The 18,653-nt window shown below is 44.2% G+C and overlaps 1 long non-coding RNA gene across 1 annotated transcript in view; it reads right to left on the reverse strand.

Moving 5' to 3' along the window:
- LOC133396896 (uncharacterized) overlaps positions 1 to 18,653 on the reverse strand; it is a 47,521-nt gene that overhangs the window by 22,755 nt on the left and 6,113 nt on the right. Inside the window, exons 2-3 of the long non-coding RNA XR_009767444.1 lie at positions 11,939 to 12,024; positions 9,983 to 10,090 (exon numbers count right to left, since the gene is read on the reverse strand). This is a non-coding gene — a long non-coding RNA (uncharacterized LOC133396896). The remainder of the gene's footprint in view (positions 1 to 9,982; positions 10,091 to 11,938; positions 12,025 to 18,653) is intronic.

Consider the following 18,653-nt stretch of genomic DNA (forward strand, 5'->3'; position numbering starts at 1 on the left):
AGCCTACCTGTCCAGCTCGCTACCACCGTGCCCTCCTCCCCCATACCACCACTCGGACCAAGGCCTCATCGATCAGCCCAGGTCTGGCTCCTACTCAGAGATCGGTCAGCTTGATGCCTTTTGTGTGTGAGTGAAGGGAATAAACTATTGGACCAATCAAGCAGGAAGTGCACGGCCAAGAGAGCTGATTCTTGGTCATGATGAAAGATGGCGGAACAACATAAACGATACCCAAGTCTACGATTGCCGACATCATTCGAGATGGCATATTTTTGAATTCCTCCACTGGGAAAATAAAGCGTGAACAAGACTCGTTTTATTCAATAAAACAACATTCATTCAATGCATGCAGTTTACAGTGATAGGAAGCGGGAGCAAGGAGGGTTGCTGGCAGAGAAGTGGGTGGTAACAGGCAACATTTCATTACATTTACTTGTGGAACTTTTGGGATAAATTGTACTTGCCGGAGTAGTTTTAATGCAACATACTTTTTTACTTTTGAGTATATTTGCTAAGAAGAAACATTGACTTACATTAAGTTAAATTCCGCTCGCTACTTGTATTTTTATACAATTAATCATCTCTTCTTGGTGACGCTATTGTGCTTGTTCATTTGTGCAAACAAAGATCGTTCATTTAGTGTTTGATGTTGGCATATTTTATGATACTTTATAGTTTTAAAGTTAATTTAAAGTGATATTTCAAGATGCATATTCCTAATTTGTATTTTTGTCTATGATGTTCATGTGATATTTAAAAAAAACAAAGGAATAAATCAGAAGTTATTTATATTTACTCTTACTCAAATATTTGGAGGACGACGATTTACTTGCACGAGTCATTCTAAACTACTCGAGTACAATTTTTGGCCCCTCTGTTAGCAGTTGCTAATTACTCGTAGCTCCCAGGTGCAGACCACCTTGCTCATTCCACCCGGCTCACTGTGCCACCAAAGGGAGGCAAGAAAACCAAATGCCAACTTACTCAAAAACCAAAAACACAGACACAATATGACATCGTTGCAAAGAGCAGTGTTTTCCCAACCTTTATCGAGCCAATGGACATATTTTACATTAGAAATATCTCACGGTACACCACCAAGCAAAAATGTCAGAAATAGTATTTACGCTGAAATGATGAGCTTGCCTCAATTTAATAACAAATCACAGTAGTTGGGCATCACTGTATTAGACATGAGTATGTCATGTTCTATTTCGAAATAAAACAGAATATGAAAGCTTGCTAATGAGACATATAGTGGAGCCTGAATTAATTGCGCCCTCTGCAAGCCTTGAAACGAATGACATGATGCCTCGATGAAAGTTGATCTAATTCCACATGACTGGCAAAGGTCTTAATGATGCGCAATCAATAAATCGCTTTATCGTGCCTGTCTCATTCACGAGTGTTAAGCTGAGTGGGCCGCTCCCACTAAGGCCAGAAGAGAGCATCCATCTGCAATCCAAAAGACTGATGACAAGCTCCTTAGATACACACCGGGAGCAACATCCAATCCATCACGAGACTCAACATTCCCGTCGCTCCTTCGTGACTGTGGACAGATTGCATTCACGAGGCTGCATAAATTAACCCACGCTTGTGGCAAATCCATAGGCAGTGGATGAGGCGTGAGCACAGGGATCAGCACCTCTTCCGTTTCAGGGGAGAAAATCTCCGAATGAGCCAGATTGCTTGGAAAAAGCCAGGATAAACTATTTCCATTTCATCAGCCACTTGATACTGCTGGATAATAAGCATCGGGAATTCAGTGTAACAATGAGTGAGCTTGTTACGATCATGTTTCTGAGCAAGGTGAAAGAAAATTGGACTGATGGGTGCTCGTGTGGCTAAAGAAAGACAACGAAAGAAATGTTCCCACTGTTTCAAGTCCACGTCACACCTTAAAGTCACAGTATTACTGGCACTCGTCAGACTTCAAAGGTGAAGCGATACACAAACATTCACTGGCTTGCTCGCCTTCTCTTCCTGTCCTCAACGTTTTCAGCCAATCGCTTCTTAGATCCCCCCCAAAAAAAGAGCTTAGAAGATTAGCCCCCTGGTTTGCATGCCATTACCATTAATCAGTGTGTTATCGACTGTTCTGTCCTTTCTTGTTTCAAGTTCAGGCCTCCCTTAATCCACACATTCTGCCCAGAAGACACACACTCCACTCGGGCAGGCTCAGCCAAAATTTGAACCGTGCCCACCCTCGCAGGTAAAGACCGATCGCGAGCCCACCGCTCCTCCAGCTAGACAAACATCAGTACACGCAGTATACACAATCAGAAATGGACCACGGGAAAACTGTAACTCGAAGTTTGCGCTCGTAAAATGTACAATCCAATTAGGTGGGGAATATAGGAACCGTTCTCCACTTACGGCAGATGTTTATTCAAAGTTAATAGGTTAATAGATTTGTATACAATTCTTGAGCGTTAAAAGCAGCGTGTCAAGAGTACAAAAGCCAAACAGAGGGTAACAAGCCAAACTGTTGCTCCAGGCTTTGCATTTCCAAGTAAAAGTCAAGTTAAAAATACATTTTTAAAAAATGACAAAATAATTGCACAGCAAAAACTTTAGCTCATTTTTTAATAAGTGGTGTTATCATATTTCTGTGTGTGACACTTTCCCGCAAAAATGAGTACACATAATAGGCCTCCGCTTTCAAACTTAAAACAGTATGTTTTTGCACTTAACTTTTCCACTGAACGGCAATGCCTGAGCAGGAGCGAAGACTAAAATGACAAAAGAGAAATTATTTTTGGGGAGTGAGTTGTTAAAGTTGTCGCAGTACAGCTGCTATGAGCTGCTCTGCGGTTCAACCTTGAAAACAAAACAAAACAAAAAAATAATGTAAAACAGTCGCGGGAATTCCAAGACATTTTCCGAGGCTCCCATCGAGTGGGAATTGATGTAGCCGGGCTTGTTTGCGCTGGAGTACAAATCACGCTGTCAGTTTCAGTGTGCCTGTCAGAGCGGCGAGACGTCAACATGGGCAAACGGGGACGACGGCGAGTGTACTGACATAGCATGAATCTGTGGGGATGCGAAGTAGCCTTGAGCCGGGATAGGAAAATGGTGCGCGTTGTAATACTGCGCGAGTGCGTGCATCCATTCACGCCGCTCCCGCTGAGCTGAGATGGAGGTTGTTGTTTTTTCCTGCTTTGTATGTGTTCCTGAATGATTGTGCCGAGTGCATAGTGCCTGTCCAATAACTCTGTAAACAACCGATACAACAATTATGCAATTATGTGTCTTCGCCTTCATCTTTTGGGAACAGTTGCTCTCCAACAACAACTGAAGAGTCCAAATGCAAAAGCACACATCTCCATTTTGGGTGAATGGAGTAAAATCGAAATAAAAAATTCTGGTTCCACGAGAAAGCCAATTATTTTTTATCTCGGGTATTTTAAGTTGTTGTTAATTGGGCTTCGTGGATCATCTAGTTTGGCTTATCCGAGATTGGACAGGTTTGCCACAAATCTATACCACCACCACATCTGACGAGTCCAAGCCAATGAATATGAATACAGCGGTGTTTTGGGTTTTTTTATTCCTAAATGGCAAGACATGCTATGATTATAGGCCAAACATGACCCGTGTGGACGAAACTGCTGAGACTACTCACATTTTTGGATCTGTTACCAGAGGAAAAACAAGTACGCAAAGTAGCATCAGTCTTCTGGGCATTTATTGACCGTTCTCTGTCTACTGACAGTAACAGGGCTGCATCATTAGGCTGAAGTTACAACAACAACATTTTGTTTACGGTCGAAGAGAGAACTAGTGGGATCAGAGCAAACCGTGAAAGAGTCACTACGATCCACCAAGTCTCCAAGTTTTCAAGCCCGAGCATGGGTTGCAGCGCACGCCGCGAACAAAAAGGGCGAGTCAGTCGCAGTCGGGACAGAAAAACAGCGGTTTTCTGTTAGCGCCGCAGAAGGGAAAACTTTTCTACCGGCCAAATGATTTCAGATGATAAGAACAATACCGGCTACTGGCCATGGCGATTTTAGATGGACCTCACGGGCTTTTGAGAGAACAAGTGGACGAATGCGACGGGCACGCGCAGCACTCAGTTTGAACGCCCCATGCTAAAATGTGAGCGTGTTCAAAGGGGGAGTTTTGTGTTGCTATCCCGCAGGAAAGTGGAAAATGGATTGAACTCCTCAGAAAACTTGTCTCCCCCGACACCGATTGGAGACACGGCAGCATTTTGACATTTTTGGCTTGCTCTTTTTTTCTTTCGAGTGGGGCAGATGGTGACGAGGTGACCCTGCTGGTGGCGATAGAAACACTCGCGTTTCTCAGAATCACTCGTGTGTTAGCAAAAACTCTTTTGCAATTGTGACTTTTTTGCTCTTTGAGGTAAATGGCCAGTTTTTTTCCCAGGGAGTCCATTTTTTTATTCTTCGAGCAACATGAGCGTTTGCATATTACCAAAAGTAGCACTAGTTACTTTGCTCGCCTGACCATTTGTCAAAAAGAGCGCTTTTCTCCCTCGTGGACTCTACGTACTGGACACGTCTGGTTGGTAGTGTTTCCCACACAGTTCCTATATTTCACATCTTTTGCAGTACTTCTAAGTTCACCCTCATAGCAGCGGTTGACTTACGGTTAAGAATTTTACTGTACAGTTCAAAACGATTTTATGGTGCCAAAGATCTCTATTGCCATTATTTTAACCAGTGTCCCAAAATGGCTTGGGTTCCACCTGAGAGGTTCCACGCATTGTCCCTATTATCTAATAAGCAATTAATGATTCCATTGGATCATATCGGTGCAATTCCTCATGACACTATGAGCTTTACAAGAGGAACATAAGCAGGGTCGTCACAGCTCTGAACAACTTTACATTGTTGGCAACATTAAATGTGCTTGATAATAGAGAGGCCAAATTTACATTTCTGGTATTAAATCTGCCTGCTAACAGTCCTTTGGGGCGCGCTTCGGTATGATACTGTTTTGATAAATGCCTCCTGGACACATTACAGCGTTGAGTGTCTGCCTGGTAAATATGAGCTAAACCCGATCAATCTCAAGCAAAGAGAAGCTTAAACTCGTCCCAAATTGACTGCCACTGTCTGAATATATATCGTCTCGCGCGCCGCCCCTGGGTTTAGATGCGTGCCCATCAGCTTTATGTGCATGTGTGCCTGCGTGCGCAAACGTGATGGGCGGGGTTCTCAAGTATGAGAGTAACCATGTGTGTCTTCATGTGTTGTGTGCAGTGGAGGCATGCGCTCGCTTCCTCTACCTATTGACTCCAACTGTTTACGATGCATGCTTTACTAGCCTGGTCAAATAGACGGAGATAATCCATGCAAACGTAACGGGGGAGGGCAATCAGTAGCTATTTAGCTGCCTGTGTGTCCGGCTGCGTTGTGCAGTGTTCATTGACACTGCGACCAGCGAGGGGTTGGCATGGCGATATGAGGCTGATTAAAAACATTAGCAAGAGGGTTGTTGAACAGAGCGCGATTTGTGTGCTTGGAATGTACCCGGAATGCATTATGGAAAGGACGACGGGGAAATGGATTCTTCAGTTTTCAGGCGAGTGAAATTGGCCACAACAACGTTAAATATAATGTATAAAATTCAGTTTGGGCAAATTTTTTGTTTTTGCCAAACTGCACAAGTCTTTCTTCCCCCCCCCCCCCCCCCCCTCCGCAACTCATCTCCCTCCATCTTCCCACCTCCTTGCCCTTCTCGCCTCTCTCATCATTGTCATCTGCGCAGCAACAAACTCCAAAGTCTCCTCATTTCTGTCACGCTAATTGGAGCTGACAGACACAGCTAATTGCGTGCAGATAATCTCCTGCATCTGACTAATTATAATTCCCATTAGCTGCCGATAATGCTCATTAGATTAACTTTCTCCTGGAGAAATTGGAAATAATAGGCCAGGGCCAAGCCACTTTTCCCCCCCCCCCCCCCCCTTGGTAATGACGAATAGCAGCACAGCATGTGTTGGCTAAGGATTTGGCGTTCCTCGTGGAAATAAATGCACCACTTGATCCAATTACTATGTGAAATGAATGGACAACCAAGGGAGCTAAAGGATGGGGAGGTGACTCACAACTGAAAGCATGTTTTCAGACCAGCAATTAAAAAAAACAAAAAGTGTTCAAGGTTTGCAACGCTGGAGACATTGATAGCAGATCAAACAAAAACCAAATCGATGAGTGTAGCTGGGTTTTTGTCTAAGCGTCAACACAATTTGTCAGTGAGCACACAAAAAACAACAACAGTAATTCCTGATTGTTGCTTTAAGTAAACAAAGCCAAAACAAACTAGAAATGCTTGGTGGTCCATCACCAAAATGTATCCCACACCATTCTCCAGTCAGTTACAGTACTGTATGTGGAAAATCTACCATTCAAGTTGCTCAAAGCAATCAAAATATGTCAAGAATGCAAGTACCAGATGAGTTTGTGTTTATGGTATCCATAGAGGAGAGCAGATTTAGATAAAGAAGTGGAATGTAATTTATTGATGGTGGGTCCAAAGCCCAAAGCTCACACAGGCCTTCAAACCAACAAATGGGATATTGACTCACCTGAAGGTGGGATGTTGTATTTAACAATGAAGTGGCTCTTTTATGCGACAGTGTTTAACATCCCCCCCCCCCCCGGCCCCCTTCTCTCTTACACACACTGCGCTCCACAGTGTTCCTATGACAACTCATCAAATCTCCCATTCGGAGAATGGCTGACAGCGCCTCGGTGTTTAAATAAAAATCCTGTGATGGGAAGTGGATGTGCTCTACCTTTTACTGCGACGGGACAAAAAAGAAAGCTAAGTTGTATGTATTCATCTTTTTACTCCTTCCCCTGGGGTCACTGGTGGTGTGTGCTGACGGCTTGCCTGACAAACGGCTTTCAAGTTAAAAAACACTTCTGATGGATCCCCACTCCAAACAAGCCATGGGATAATGTACTTTAAAAAGGCTGGAACCATAGCAACAATGTTTTAGGCATGAGTGCAATTGTGTGTAAAGCTGCTTTGTCAGGCAGAGGAATTCACTCATAACAAAGCTTTGTGTCTCTCAGTTTTTTTTTAAACCAAAAATCTGACCTTTTCAGAGCCAAAATTGCCAATGTTAGAAGTGAGCAGAATAATGCTGCCAATTCCCATGGCTGAAGTCATGTTTCCCTCTCAACAGCGAACGAGTTGAGACGGAATCCACAGCGCCTCCGCTGGTCGTAGCGCTGTACTGCACTTAATTGTGCCCAGTTTATTTATTAATGAACAGTAAATTACACAATTGACATTTATAGTAACCAATTCATAGATGATTGTGGTCATTTCAACGAATTTCATCCGTTTCATGACCAAGCTAGTAACTAAATTTACTCGTACAAGGTGTTTCCTTCGTGGTGTCACAAAAGTTCTGTTTCAAACCCGTACGGCAAGTTTTCACCTTCAATACGGCGTTTGCTTCGTTCAGTGCGTGAGAAGAGGCGAGAGTTGTGGCAGGACAACCCGTGTCGGCTTCACCAGGACAACGCGCGCAATTCCCTGAGCGTCCGACGGTTCCCGCCGACGAGCACATCACCGTGCTGGAGCAACCTCCCTTCTGACGCAACGTGGTTCAATATGATTTTTTTCATCAATGGGACTAGTTTTGAAGAAGCCGCCGTGACAACAAAGAGATCGTGTTGGACCTGTGCCTTTAAGGGCGCGGGGTCTCGTTCATAACATCTGAGCTGGAGGAGGATTAAACGAAACTTGGACACTCGTAAGTAACGAATTACACTGACAGTAAATCTCCTGATTATAACAATGGTTAGGCAAATAGCACCATGATGAATTTTACCTTTGATCCTGTTCGTGTCATTTTATCCCAGTGGACCTTTTATAGAAAGCAGGGCAACGTTGTGTGTATTGGTTTCAGTTCAAGTCAGCCCAAATTCACAGTTGGAAAATCCAAAACGATAAAATATCAATGCAATCATGATGTTAACTGAGATCAAAGTTTCTGCATGCGTATCAAACGCAGAGGCGGAGGTGTAACTCAGTGAATGGCTCCAGAAAGTTCCGAAAGCAAGTCCAAAGCAGAAACATTTTTGATCCTGAAATCTGTGCGGAAACTCGCCGAACTTGTGTGCTAAATCTCGACGACGGTAAACCCACAGCACCCCCTTGCGTGCAAAACCAATACAATTACATTGCTTTGCATCAAAACAAGCACATTAGTCAAAATAATTATAGCGCAGACAGATGGAAAAGTGAGTTGTTTTTACTTGATTCCTATGCCAAAATAAGCCCCATGGTTACTCACTGACACAATTATTGATCACATTTTGCAATGATTCAAAAGCCCTACAGGCATTTTTTTTGTACAACTGATGCTCAAGCCTTTGCCAAATTGTAGGGGGGGGAATCCAGAATAAAACACAGGATATTAAATATTGAAGTACTCAGATATATTAATTGCTTGATGTGTGGCCAGATAGATGGGAATGACATTTGGTTAGAGGATCATAAGGCACATTTACGCACTACGTCTGCAGCATTTCAACTCCCATAACTGCCGAAATGCAGGCCTTCAACGACTGTGTGTCTCATTGTGTCCACTGTTACAAGCGGCACAGTAACACTTCAAAGTGCAGCTGTCATTTTTATACCCCCCCCCCCCTCATACGCAGGGTATGAATATGGATTTTATGTGCGGCGCCACGAGCCCTCATCATTGGTCATCGCAAGGGTGGCGGGCGGCGGCGGCGAGAAGGAAGGCTAATGAGGACGTTAGCGAGTCCTTTAGCCGCCGGCCGTCCGTCCGTCCGTCCGTTTATCAGCCGGGAGGGTCGCGTGTCAAGATGTCTGCCCGCGCCTGACTCACATCGGATGATTACTGCGCACCCCGCCTGGCGTTGGTGTCTGCACGCCGTGCTGATGAGGTACAATCGCCACATTGAGAGGTGCTTAGTTGCCCTAACGACCAGGGTGTGAAGCAAGACTTTGGGGTGAAGGCCTCTATCCATCAAAACTAAGTGTACCCGTGACCCCTTTTTGTTCTGCGGCAGTCCACACAGACAGACGCCATCGACACTCAACTCACACTCCATCATGAAGTCCACTCTGTCTCCATTTTGTTCTTTCCAAACACTCCCTTCTCTTTCTGCCGTTTCCATTTTCTCCCTTATCCTCCAGTGAAATCCGACAATAATTGAACCACAGCGTCCAGAAAATCTGTCTGTTTTCTGCCGCCGCAGCGCTGTTTGAATTTCTTCTTGCTTTCGACCTTTGACAAACGCCGTGGGGATAACTGAGCAGAAATAAGAGCTCAACTGTCGACGACGAGCTTGCAGCAAGTGAGGGGAGGGAGTGCAGTGTTATATTTGCATGAGCAGACGGAAGGTTAATAACACAAGCCCTGTCCTGACAAAGGAGTGGGGCGGCCAGGAACATAAGAGAAGCTAGGAGGGATGGAATGTGCTGATCCGCTACTTTCGGCTCTTGAGAATCCATCAGAGCGTGGAAGTAATTAGGGCTGTGGCTGTATGATAGGCCTCATGTATGGCTCCGCCCCTCCCGTCCACTGCAGCTCATCGACCAAAACCAAAGGTGAAATGGGCCAGTGGCAGTAGGGGGCTATTATAAGATGAATGTACACTTAAAAAAAATATATAATAATAATAAAAAATACACCTCTCATTTAAAAAATAATAGTTGAATTTAAACATTTAAATAAATGGGCAAAATAGGATAAAATGTTGCTAAAGTAATATTTAGGAGACTATATAGACGGTACAGTGGAACCTCGATAAAATGGACGAATAGGGGCGGAGGGTCGTCCGATAGACGATTGTCCATGTCCAAAACTTTGAAGAACTTTTTTTTTGTTTTTTAGGCCATATGCAACATATTACTGTACGGCACAAAATTAATGTTTTCTACTTTTTGTGGCCTAAAACACCCAGTACAGTACAAAGTTATAAATAAATATAAAAAAGGTTAAAAATGTATCCAAACTTACCATTGGTGTGCTTTATGAAGACATTGACGCAATCGTCATAGCAGAGTCGCTTTGAGCCGCAAAGTATACGAGCTTCCTAGTTCCAACTCCGTTGTCACAGATGAATGGCTTAAAAAAAAATAAAAATAAAATAGTTACTGAAGCAAAAATAGCATGTTCCAGACTCCAGAGACTTATTCCTCTTTGCGTTAACGCCGCAGCTAGCCATGTGAGCTAGTACTATGCTAGATATGCCACTATAAAAGACTGTACTTTGGCAAAATGGTTAGCTAATAGCAACTCATCAATTAACACCCCCCCCCCCACCCCCCACACACACAAAGTTGAAAAACAATTGATGAATTATTGAAATATCTATAAACGTGACAGGTAAATTGCTTCAGAGAGTTGACAGTAAAAATGATTAAAATTGCTGGAAAACTCACGTAATTGACTCATTTGAAAAATGTGTCGCGGAAGTCAAATTAGGGGCAAACTATGCAAACAAAGCCAGCTAAATGGCGGCAATTGTATAAAATCAGATCGAGAAGGCGAAGACAACAACAGCGCTTTGGATCGACTGTTTTACATGACGCCGGGGGAAGTGATGAAAGTGTTTGTGTCGGCTGCAAATGCGTGACAGGGAGGCACTTTTTGCGTGGCAGGGGCGCATCAAACCTTGCTTTTGCTCGCTGTTGCTTTTCCGTGAGGATACCAAATTACTTTCTGACAAAACGCTTGTGAGCCGCAGACGGGCAAAGTGGCTTTAAAAAGGGAAGAAAACAAACTGAAACTTATCAATCTGACACCTTGTCTGCATCAAGGAAAGTGAGAGTGCCTTTTTTTTGGTTGTTTTTCCCGAATTCATGGCAGAAAAGTGCGAATCACAAGTCAACAGAAAGAATTGATTATCGGGGATGGATGCCATAATGAAGCTCCCTATTTTGGGACTGTTGTGGGTTCTCCCCCACCCGTCGCTATTCCTAGACGCTCTCTGGCTTCGAATCGTTGGATCATACCAACCCAGATACGCGAGAATAGAAAGGAGCGCATTGTTCTGTCAGATCAGTGAACACGTTTATTATTACCTCCATCAAGCACAAACGCATTGAGGGAGTTATTTTTTGGTCGGTTGTTAGTAGAAAAGGGAAGAACCCTCGCTAGCACGAATAGATTTTTTTTTAAAATGTTGTGACCTTGGCGAAGTTTTTGCTCAATCGAGCACCCTTCCACCAGCAAATTCCATGACTGTTTTCACCTACACGACGGTGGGAAACGACGAGGGAGCAAAATGCTTATATACCAACGAAAGCTGATAGATTAAAAGATATAGAAAGGCAGACGCCGATAACGAGAGGAGATCCGTGGCAACCTGAGATTTGTTGTTTTGCTGTCAGATGCTGCCGAGAGCGAGCGAATCCTTAAATAACGCCGGGAGATTGCTTTGTGCGAGGGGCCAAATCAAAACAAATTACGTCTTTTCTATCACTTTGGGCCCACCGGGAAAGCATGCGAAATAGGGTTGGTGTCTCGGGACCACTGAGAGAATAGGGCATCCTCCGAGGAGCTGAGAAGCCAGCGAGGAAACGGGGATGAGGAGCCAATTGGGAATGAAAAGGCTTTAGTTTTACGTCGGACCACAGGTGGCATCTTGACCACCTAACTGTTTTCCCTTTCTTCTTTCCCGCTGCTCCACCCCTCGCCTGTCTCTTCCCATCTCTTAGCTGCGTACCGCTGTGGGGCCAAAAGTCCGCTCGAGTGAAAAAAATGGAAAATACCCTTTTCTTTTCTTCCTCCACAAGTGGGGCTGGTCCAAAGTGCTCCCGAATGACATTGAAATGAAATGACTGTGGAATTCATACTCCTGCCGCCCTGTGGGTTTGATCCAATTTCTTTCAAATTCACCTTGTTTATTTAACTTGTTTTCCAGGCAAACAAGGTGGAAAGAAATGGCTGCTTTTCTGCATTGAAACTGACCTTCAGCAGACCTTTTCACTCCCCCACGTCTCCGATGCAGAGCAGCACTCGCGTCTCTCTCGCACTCCCCCCGGCCCGGTTTTCTGCTGTGACAAGGAACAAGGCGATACATACATCAAGCTTTAATTGTTTTCACCTTTGTGAGATAAAAATCGCTTGGCGCACTTGTAAGTGCTTTCACGTGCTGTTCATTACGCTCGAGGACGAGGCGCAAGCGATCGAAAACGATCGCAATAATATTGTAGGATTTTAAACAAAAAGGAAAAGGACTGGCACTTTTTCATTTTTAAACATTAACTACAAGCGGGATATGTTTTATTTGTACAGCATGCGTGTTTGTCGGCAGCAACTTTGTTGAGGGGGTCCAAGGATAAAGCGAGGATACAAAGTCAATTTTCTGAATTTCTCATGGAGAAAAACTTAACTTTACTGTCAACTTCTACAGGTGGTTAGCTTTGATGGCAGTTTTGGTTCACCCTCCCCCATCGGTGTCAAACATATGGTTGGTGGGCCAAAATAGGCCCGCTAGGTGTTTCAATCCAGCCCGCAGGATGAATTTGAAAGTGTGTGGGGGGGGGGGGGGATACCTCAGACATTGCAGTGATGGGGACTCCAGATAATGGAGCTTTTTTTTATGCTCATGTAGAAAACAATGGTAATAATTCCTAGGTCTTCATAAGTTGATTTAATTCTAAAGTGCAACAAAGCACCATCTTTTTCCTTTCTAAATACCTGTGACTTAGTTTTGTGCAGTTATGGAAACATTATATTAAGTATGGTATGATTTTAGTCTGACACTATGACAAAATGTAGTTTTGTACTTCAATATATGTCTGACATTCTCGGGGAGAAAGCTCCAGCAGTCGAAATAATTTTAGATGATTTCCTGCTATTTTACTGTGAGAACATGTTGCGAACCTTGACTTGTCAGTGCCCCAACTGCGGACACAAGCAATGAAAATCTTGGGCTGGACAAGTAAACGGTTGCAAGTGCAAACAACAACAACTACAAAAAAAACACTGAGCAAAACCTTCACATCACTTATTTTAATATTTCATCACAAGTGGCATGTGTGGTGTGATGAGGCGCTAAACTGTACTCCAAGACCCCATGGTGTTGTTTGTGAGAAACGTAGGAAGAAAAGACAAAAAAAAAAAATCCTGTTGTCACAGCTTGGTGGTGTGAAGCTCAATCTATTTTTTATTTTTTCAAAACAAGTGTCAGTTTCCAAATTACAAAGTGAACAATAAGAGCGTCGTTGGCAGCGATGACTTTCACAGGTTGATTGTGACGTCGGGTACATATGGTACCACGCAGCAGCTGTGCTGTTTGGATAGGAAATGAAAAGAGGCGGCAAAGATTAGGGGGGAGGGGGGGGAACATTTTATAAACGGAAATGGCAGACTTTTGTGAAATAGATTTTTTTTTTCCCCCCCCGACTGAAAAGTTCCATTTGAGGAGGGCTGATCTTTGTGCAGCTGCTGCACTCTTTTACAAAGCACGCAACCATTTTTATTCAGTGTTTTTCAGCGAAGTCTCCGAAACTTCTTGAAACTAACTATTTATGAGCTTTTCCAAAAGCAATAAATCATCACTTTGGGGTGGGAAACTTATGCTTCCGACAAGCAGCACAGTTCCTGATATGGAATGGTAAACTCTGAGCCGTTTTGTGGATACACCTCAGGGTTTGTCGTAGGAATGGTAATAGCTGAATCGGCTACATAAAGTCTGACCTCACAGCAGCAGCAAATACATAAAATAAAAATGGAGGAAACCCAGTTGGAAAGCGTCATTTTGGGACACTCCGCAACTTTTGACTCCGCCAATGCATTCCCCATTCAAAATCGAACTGCACTGGCTGGCAGAAAAAAAATAACACGAGTCACACAGTTGAGATGTTCCGAGAGAAGGCCACATTAGCTATTACCAAGAACAACCATCGACAAAGCCCCTCTCCCATCGCCGCTCCTATTGATCACCCATCCCACATCAGGGACGTCACCAAGTTACCTTTGTTTCTCACTCTGTCTAAAAAAACAACAAGGTTCACACAGCCACACCGTCAAGCAACCGCCCACGGCTGTTCCCCTTCCAGCGCCCCCGTGAAGAAAGCTTGAAACCGTGTGAATCAACCCTAAAACAGTTGAAGAGGACAAGCATTGTATATGCTTACAATCCAGTTTTTTTTCTGGGCGGGTCTGTTTGATCTCAAGTATGGACTCAAGCAGACAGAGGCTGATATTAAAAGCAAAAAAAAAAAAAAAGGAGTTGGGGGGGGGGGGGGGAGAAATCCTAACCCTATTTTTGCCCTGCACCAGCAGACTGACGGTCAACAAATCCTCAGTTTGGGGACGTCAAGTCGATACAGGGGGAGACAAATTGCTGCCCTATAAAGCAAGCTTCATCCTATAATACAAACACTTGAAACGGAAATATACGAGCATGTTAAAACGCAACTCAAATGGAAGTCTCCAGCTATGATCAGGACTGTCTCATTAGCTCAAAGTCGCTGGTCCTTCTTGTAGCAGCACGACCGAGCAAGAACCAATTTACTTAACGTGGAAGATCCCGACGAGAGAAAGCTCCGGGTCACGGGCGCTTTCATCCGGGAATGCTGTAAAAGCGCATCCAGCCGTTTCATCTGAATTAATTCAGTCCGCGCAAGTGTTAATGAGCTTTGACATCCAAAGGACTCAACACTTCGTTCCAACGCTTTCAGTTAGTGAGTGCATTGTAGTGCTACTTTTACCCAAATATAGATTTCCTGGCTGAAGCAGTTTCCTTCCCATGCAAACAGGACAAGAGCCTTACTTTCAAGGACTTTCAGGGAATTGTAAAGAAGCCCTTAGGCAGGCCTAACACACACACAGGCATGCACGCACGCACAGTATGCAGATGAAATTGTGGCCGACATTCATGGGTAAACACACCAAAGTAAATAAACTCCATTAAAAAGCTGACATGTTTAATTTAGCTGCTCTTTTCGCTCGACTGACTCCGGCTGTGTTTTGCGTTCAGGACACTGGATGGCGGGTAATTATTCCCAATACACACTCGCGATCCGGAGGTCGGCCTAGATCCCTCCGGTTTGTTTGTTCCTTCGAGGAAGACAAGAGGACGGAAGAAGCATCTAATTTCAGTCCACTGAAAGTTGAAGCTTCCAGGTGTGGAACGTGCCCCTGAATCCGACAAGGTCCGGGTTATGATTCGGGTCAAGTTCAGAGTGTTTGGCTAGCGTAAGGCTACAGGCGAGACACCTTGGAAACCGTCTTGCAAGCTCTTTGTTGGCAAAGGAAGAACTATGTGCACAAAATACTGCAGCTTTTAGGCTATAAATTTAATTTGGGAGCAAATTAGACCTGAAACAATTAGCCCAGTCGCATCGGGAAAATTAATACATTAACCATCAACCTCACAATCTAGTGAAATATAGTACAAGTCCTTGAAAAGTGCATGGCTGCTCGAAACGCAAGTGGAAAATAATCAATAAATTGGACTTAATTTGTTTTATTTGCTTGCCTTTGCGGTTACAGTCTGCTTGCATTGGGGCCAAGCATGGAAGTGACCTATCAGATCCGACGGATGGCGCTGCAATGGGAAAGACCTTCTGTCTGTGTGTGTGTACTTTGTAACAACAATTACAGTGAACCCACAATTATCTCTGTGGTTCCATTACAGAACCACGAAAATCTGAGCACTTAAAACATTGTAAACATATAACGGAAATAGCAAGCATAAAATGTAGTGTATATACATGTGCCTTGAAGAGGCGGGGCCGTGGGACACTGGCGAGTCTGCGTGCGACCGTCTGGGCGTGCGCTGTGGCCGACAGCAGCTCCTGTGTGAGTGAGTTTTCCTGTTCTTTCGCTGCTCAATGAAACGTGACCGGGGCTCTCCTTTCCCACATGTGAGGGCATTACAGTAAGTACTGTAAAAAGCCATAACTATGAAAAGCAATCTAGCGGGGTAACACTCTACGTCATAAGACTGGAGTGTCATTTGTTTTGTTTTTGTTTTTTGCTCTTGTACTGATCTCATCAGATTGCGTACATAATAAAGTGTCTGGTGAGTACACAGTATATACCTCAAGGTAATGCCCTCCTATTCCAGGCAACACATCACACCTGTCCTGTTGTGTGTGTGTATGTGCGCTGCCTCACATGCACACTTGTGGACACAAACAAGATGGAAAGCCATTGTTTCGCCTCTCGAGCGAAATAGGAATCTATCTTGCATTTGCTTCCCTTGCCGCGAGGGAGAGATAAGGCGGGACGCCGGGGTAATGTCAGCCCTCCGCCAGATGAATAAGCCGGGACGGCGGGCTCTCAGCTTGTTTTAAAGGATGTTACCGCCGCAGATCTGTGCCAGACAAGTCCGCTATCTAAAGGCCAAGGAGAAGGGGGCCTCGTTCATACGAGGATGTTAAATGAGACCGCGGCGACGGCGAGCCGTGGGTATGTTTTAACGGCGACGTCTCGGGAATTGATGGTATCGAGGCGATCTCTTTATGTAGATGCTGACAGCTTGTGTCAGCGTTATCCCAAGCTGCCATTGATCAGGACTTGATGTATAAGGGCTGGTAGACGTCGATTCCACCACATGGCGCAGCGGCTTTGTGGCGTTTCTGACAATCAACTGTACACACGGTGTGGGGATAATCAGTCAATTGATTGATCAGAGTTTTTGGACTGTGGGGAATTGATCGATTGTATGTAAGGAACAACGAGGTGTCTCTATCACATTAATCAGCTCGATAAGATACCGTTGTTAACCAGGTCACTGGTTCCATATCAACATATCTGATATGGAACCGTTAACCCACAGATTGAGGAGGAACGTTGTCAAGAAAACGGATGCAACGGACACTGTTTCCAGACGAGACAAAATCTTGTGGCCTGATTTAGATGAGAAACAGTGGTTACTTGTGGGTTAACTGACTAGATTGCGCACGCCGTCGGTAAGCGTGTGGAACGGGATCGACCAAGATTGCGGTGCAATTGGCAACAGGTGTAACAGTGGTGGAGACCGGCATATTTAAGAGGGCTTAGATCGCTCTGATGGGTTACACCAAGGTAAATTTGGAATAGCACTGCAAGTGCAAAACTAAATTGAAATGATGGAACTGGAAGTGTTAGTGGGAAAGGAAAAAAAATATGACTGAATTCCAGGAAATAACTATTGCGTCAATTTAGGAGGAGCTAGAAATTGCCTAAAAGGGATGTTTTGTTTGATTCGCGTTTCAAACTTGGGACAACACGACCAAAATATGGCTCTAGCAGAGGCCAGCACGAATTGCTACAGTGCGCTGAAACGACCCACAGCGAAAGGAAATGCAGAGAAGAAATGGGTTTTGTCTTACGACTCCTCGTGACTGGCTCTAAGACAGCCCTTAGATCACTTAGAAGGTTTAGCACCATCATGTGACCGCTTTTGCTGCATTCACACCGGATGAGTTTTGGGCGTTTCACGCGGCGTGGTTACATAGAAAGTCAGTGCAGCTCACGCGAATCTGTGCCGGGCAGCGTGGGCACGCAAAAATTCGCCTCCTTCGGCGGTTCGCTCGGGGTTGGGCGAATTGAACTACAAGCCGCATTCGCACGGTGACAGCCAATCGGCTTCGAGAACGGACTAAGTCACACACGGCGTCCTGTAGAGTTGTGGAGCAGAGGAAAAGGGAGGAGGTGATTGTTGCAGTCGGTGGGCAGCCACAGCTGTTTGACACGTTATCGGTACCGACACCAAGCAAGAAAAGAGCAGGCTTGGAAAACTGAAGGAAGAAAGCTGGCATACCCGGTAAGTGTACTTTTTCCATTTCCTGCTGTTGAACTGTGACCCAAGATAGCAATAGCATTAGCACAACCACCGGCCCCCTGATTACACATGCACACTATTTCTATTTAAAGATTAACTTTATCAGACAGCTGAGGGGGAACGGGAGGAAGGTCAAGGAGCACATGAGGTTGCTGCCTTTGCCCCACCTCAAAGACCACCTGGGGGTATGTACATAAAACACTTGGATTGAATTTCATAGGGTACAAGTGCACTACCTGTACAAGCAATTATGGTAAGCGTTTCACAATGAGTAGTTTCCTTTGTTTTGGGTTCCAATTTCAATATTTTAGGTTATAGTCACTATAAGTGGACTGGGTTAAACTATTCTATTGATTCTTGTGTTCTATGTTGCGGCATTTGATTAATCTTATATTGGGTTGTTTTTTTTGGTTTTTTTTTTAAACATGAAACACACCCAAAATAAAATGCATTATTGATATAAACCTTTACCAACTGCTTTGTATCACAAAATGTTTCCATTCCATACAGGAAAAGGGCAACGGAGCAGAGGAATTGAGGAGCATCTTCTCCGTCTCCTGAAGGAGCGTATAAAACGTTCCCCCAACGAGACCTCACTTCGCTGTTCATGACAAGCATGACTCCTTCCTTGGAAAAATTTGCCACTAGAGTTGAAGGAAGATGTAAAATCTCAAATCCCTAAATTAATGTATGAACACTGCACATTTTCTCTACATTATGTCCAGGTGGCAATCTTTTCCAGGAAGGATGCAGGCTTTTATATACATTTAATACATCCACTTTATTTTACCAATTTGTCTTTCAACTTTCAGACAAAAACAATTACATGCATAACCTTATGTGCCTTACCTTATGTCTTGACTTGTCAGGTTTATTGCAGTATTTTACGACAGTGTACAAAGA

The sequence above is a fragment of the Phycodurus eques genome, chromosome 22, assembly GCF_024500275.1.
Source record: "Phycodurus eques isolate BA_2022a chromosome 22, UOR_Pequ_1.1, whole genome shotgun sequence".
NCBI lineage: Eukaryota > Metazoa > Chordata > Actinopteri > Syngnathiformes > Syngnathidae > Phycodurus > Phycodurus eques.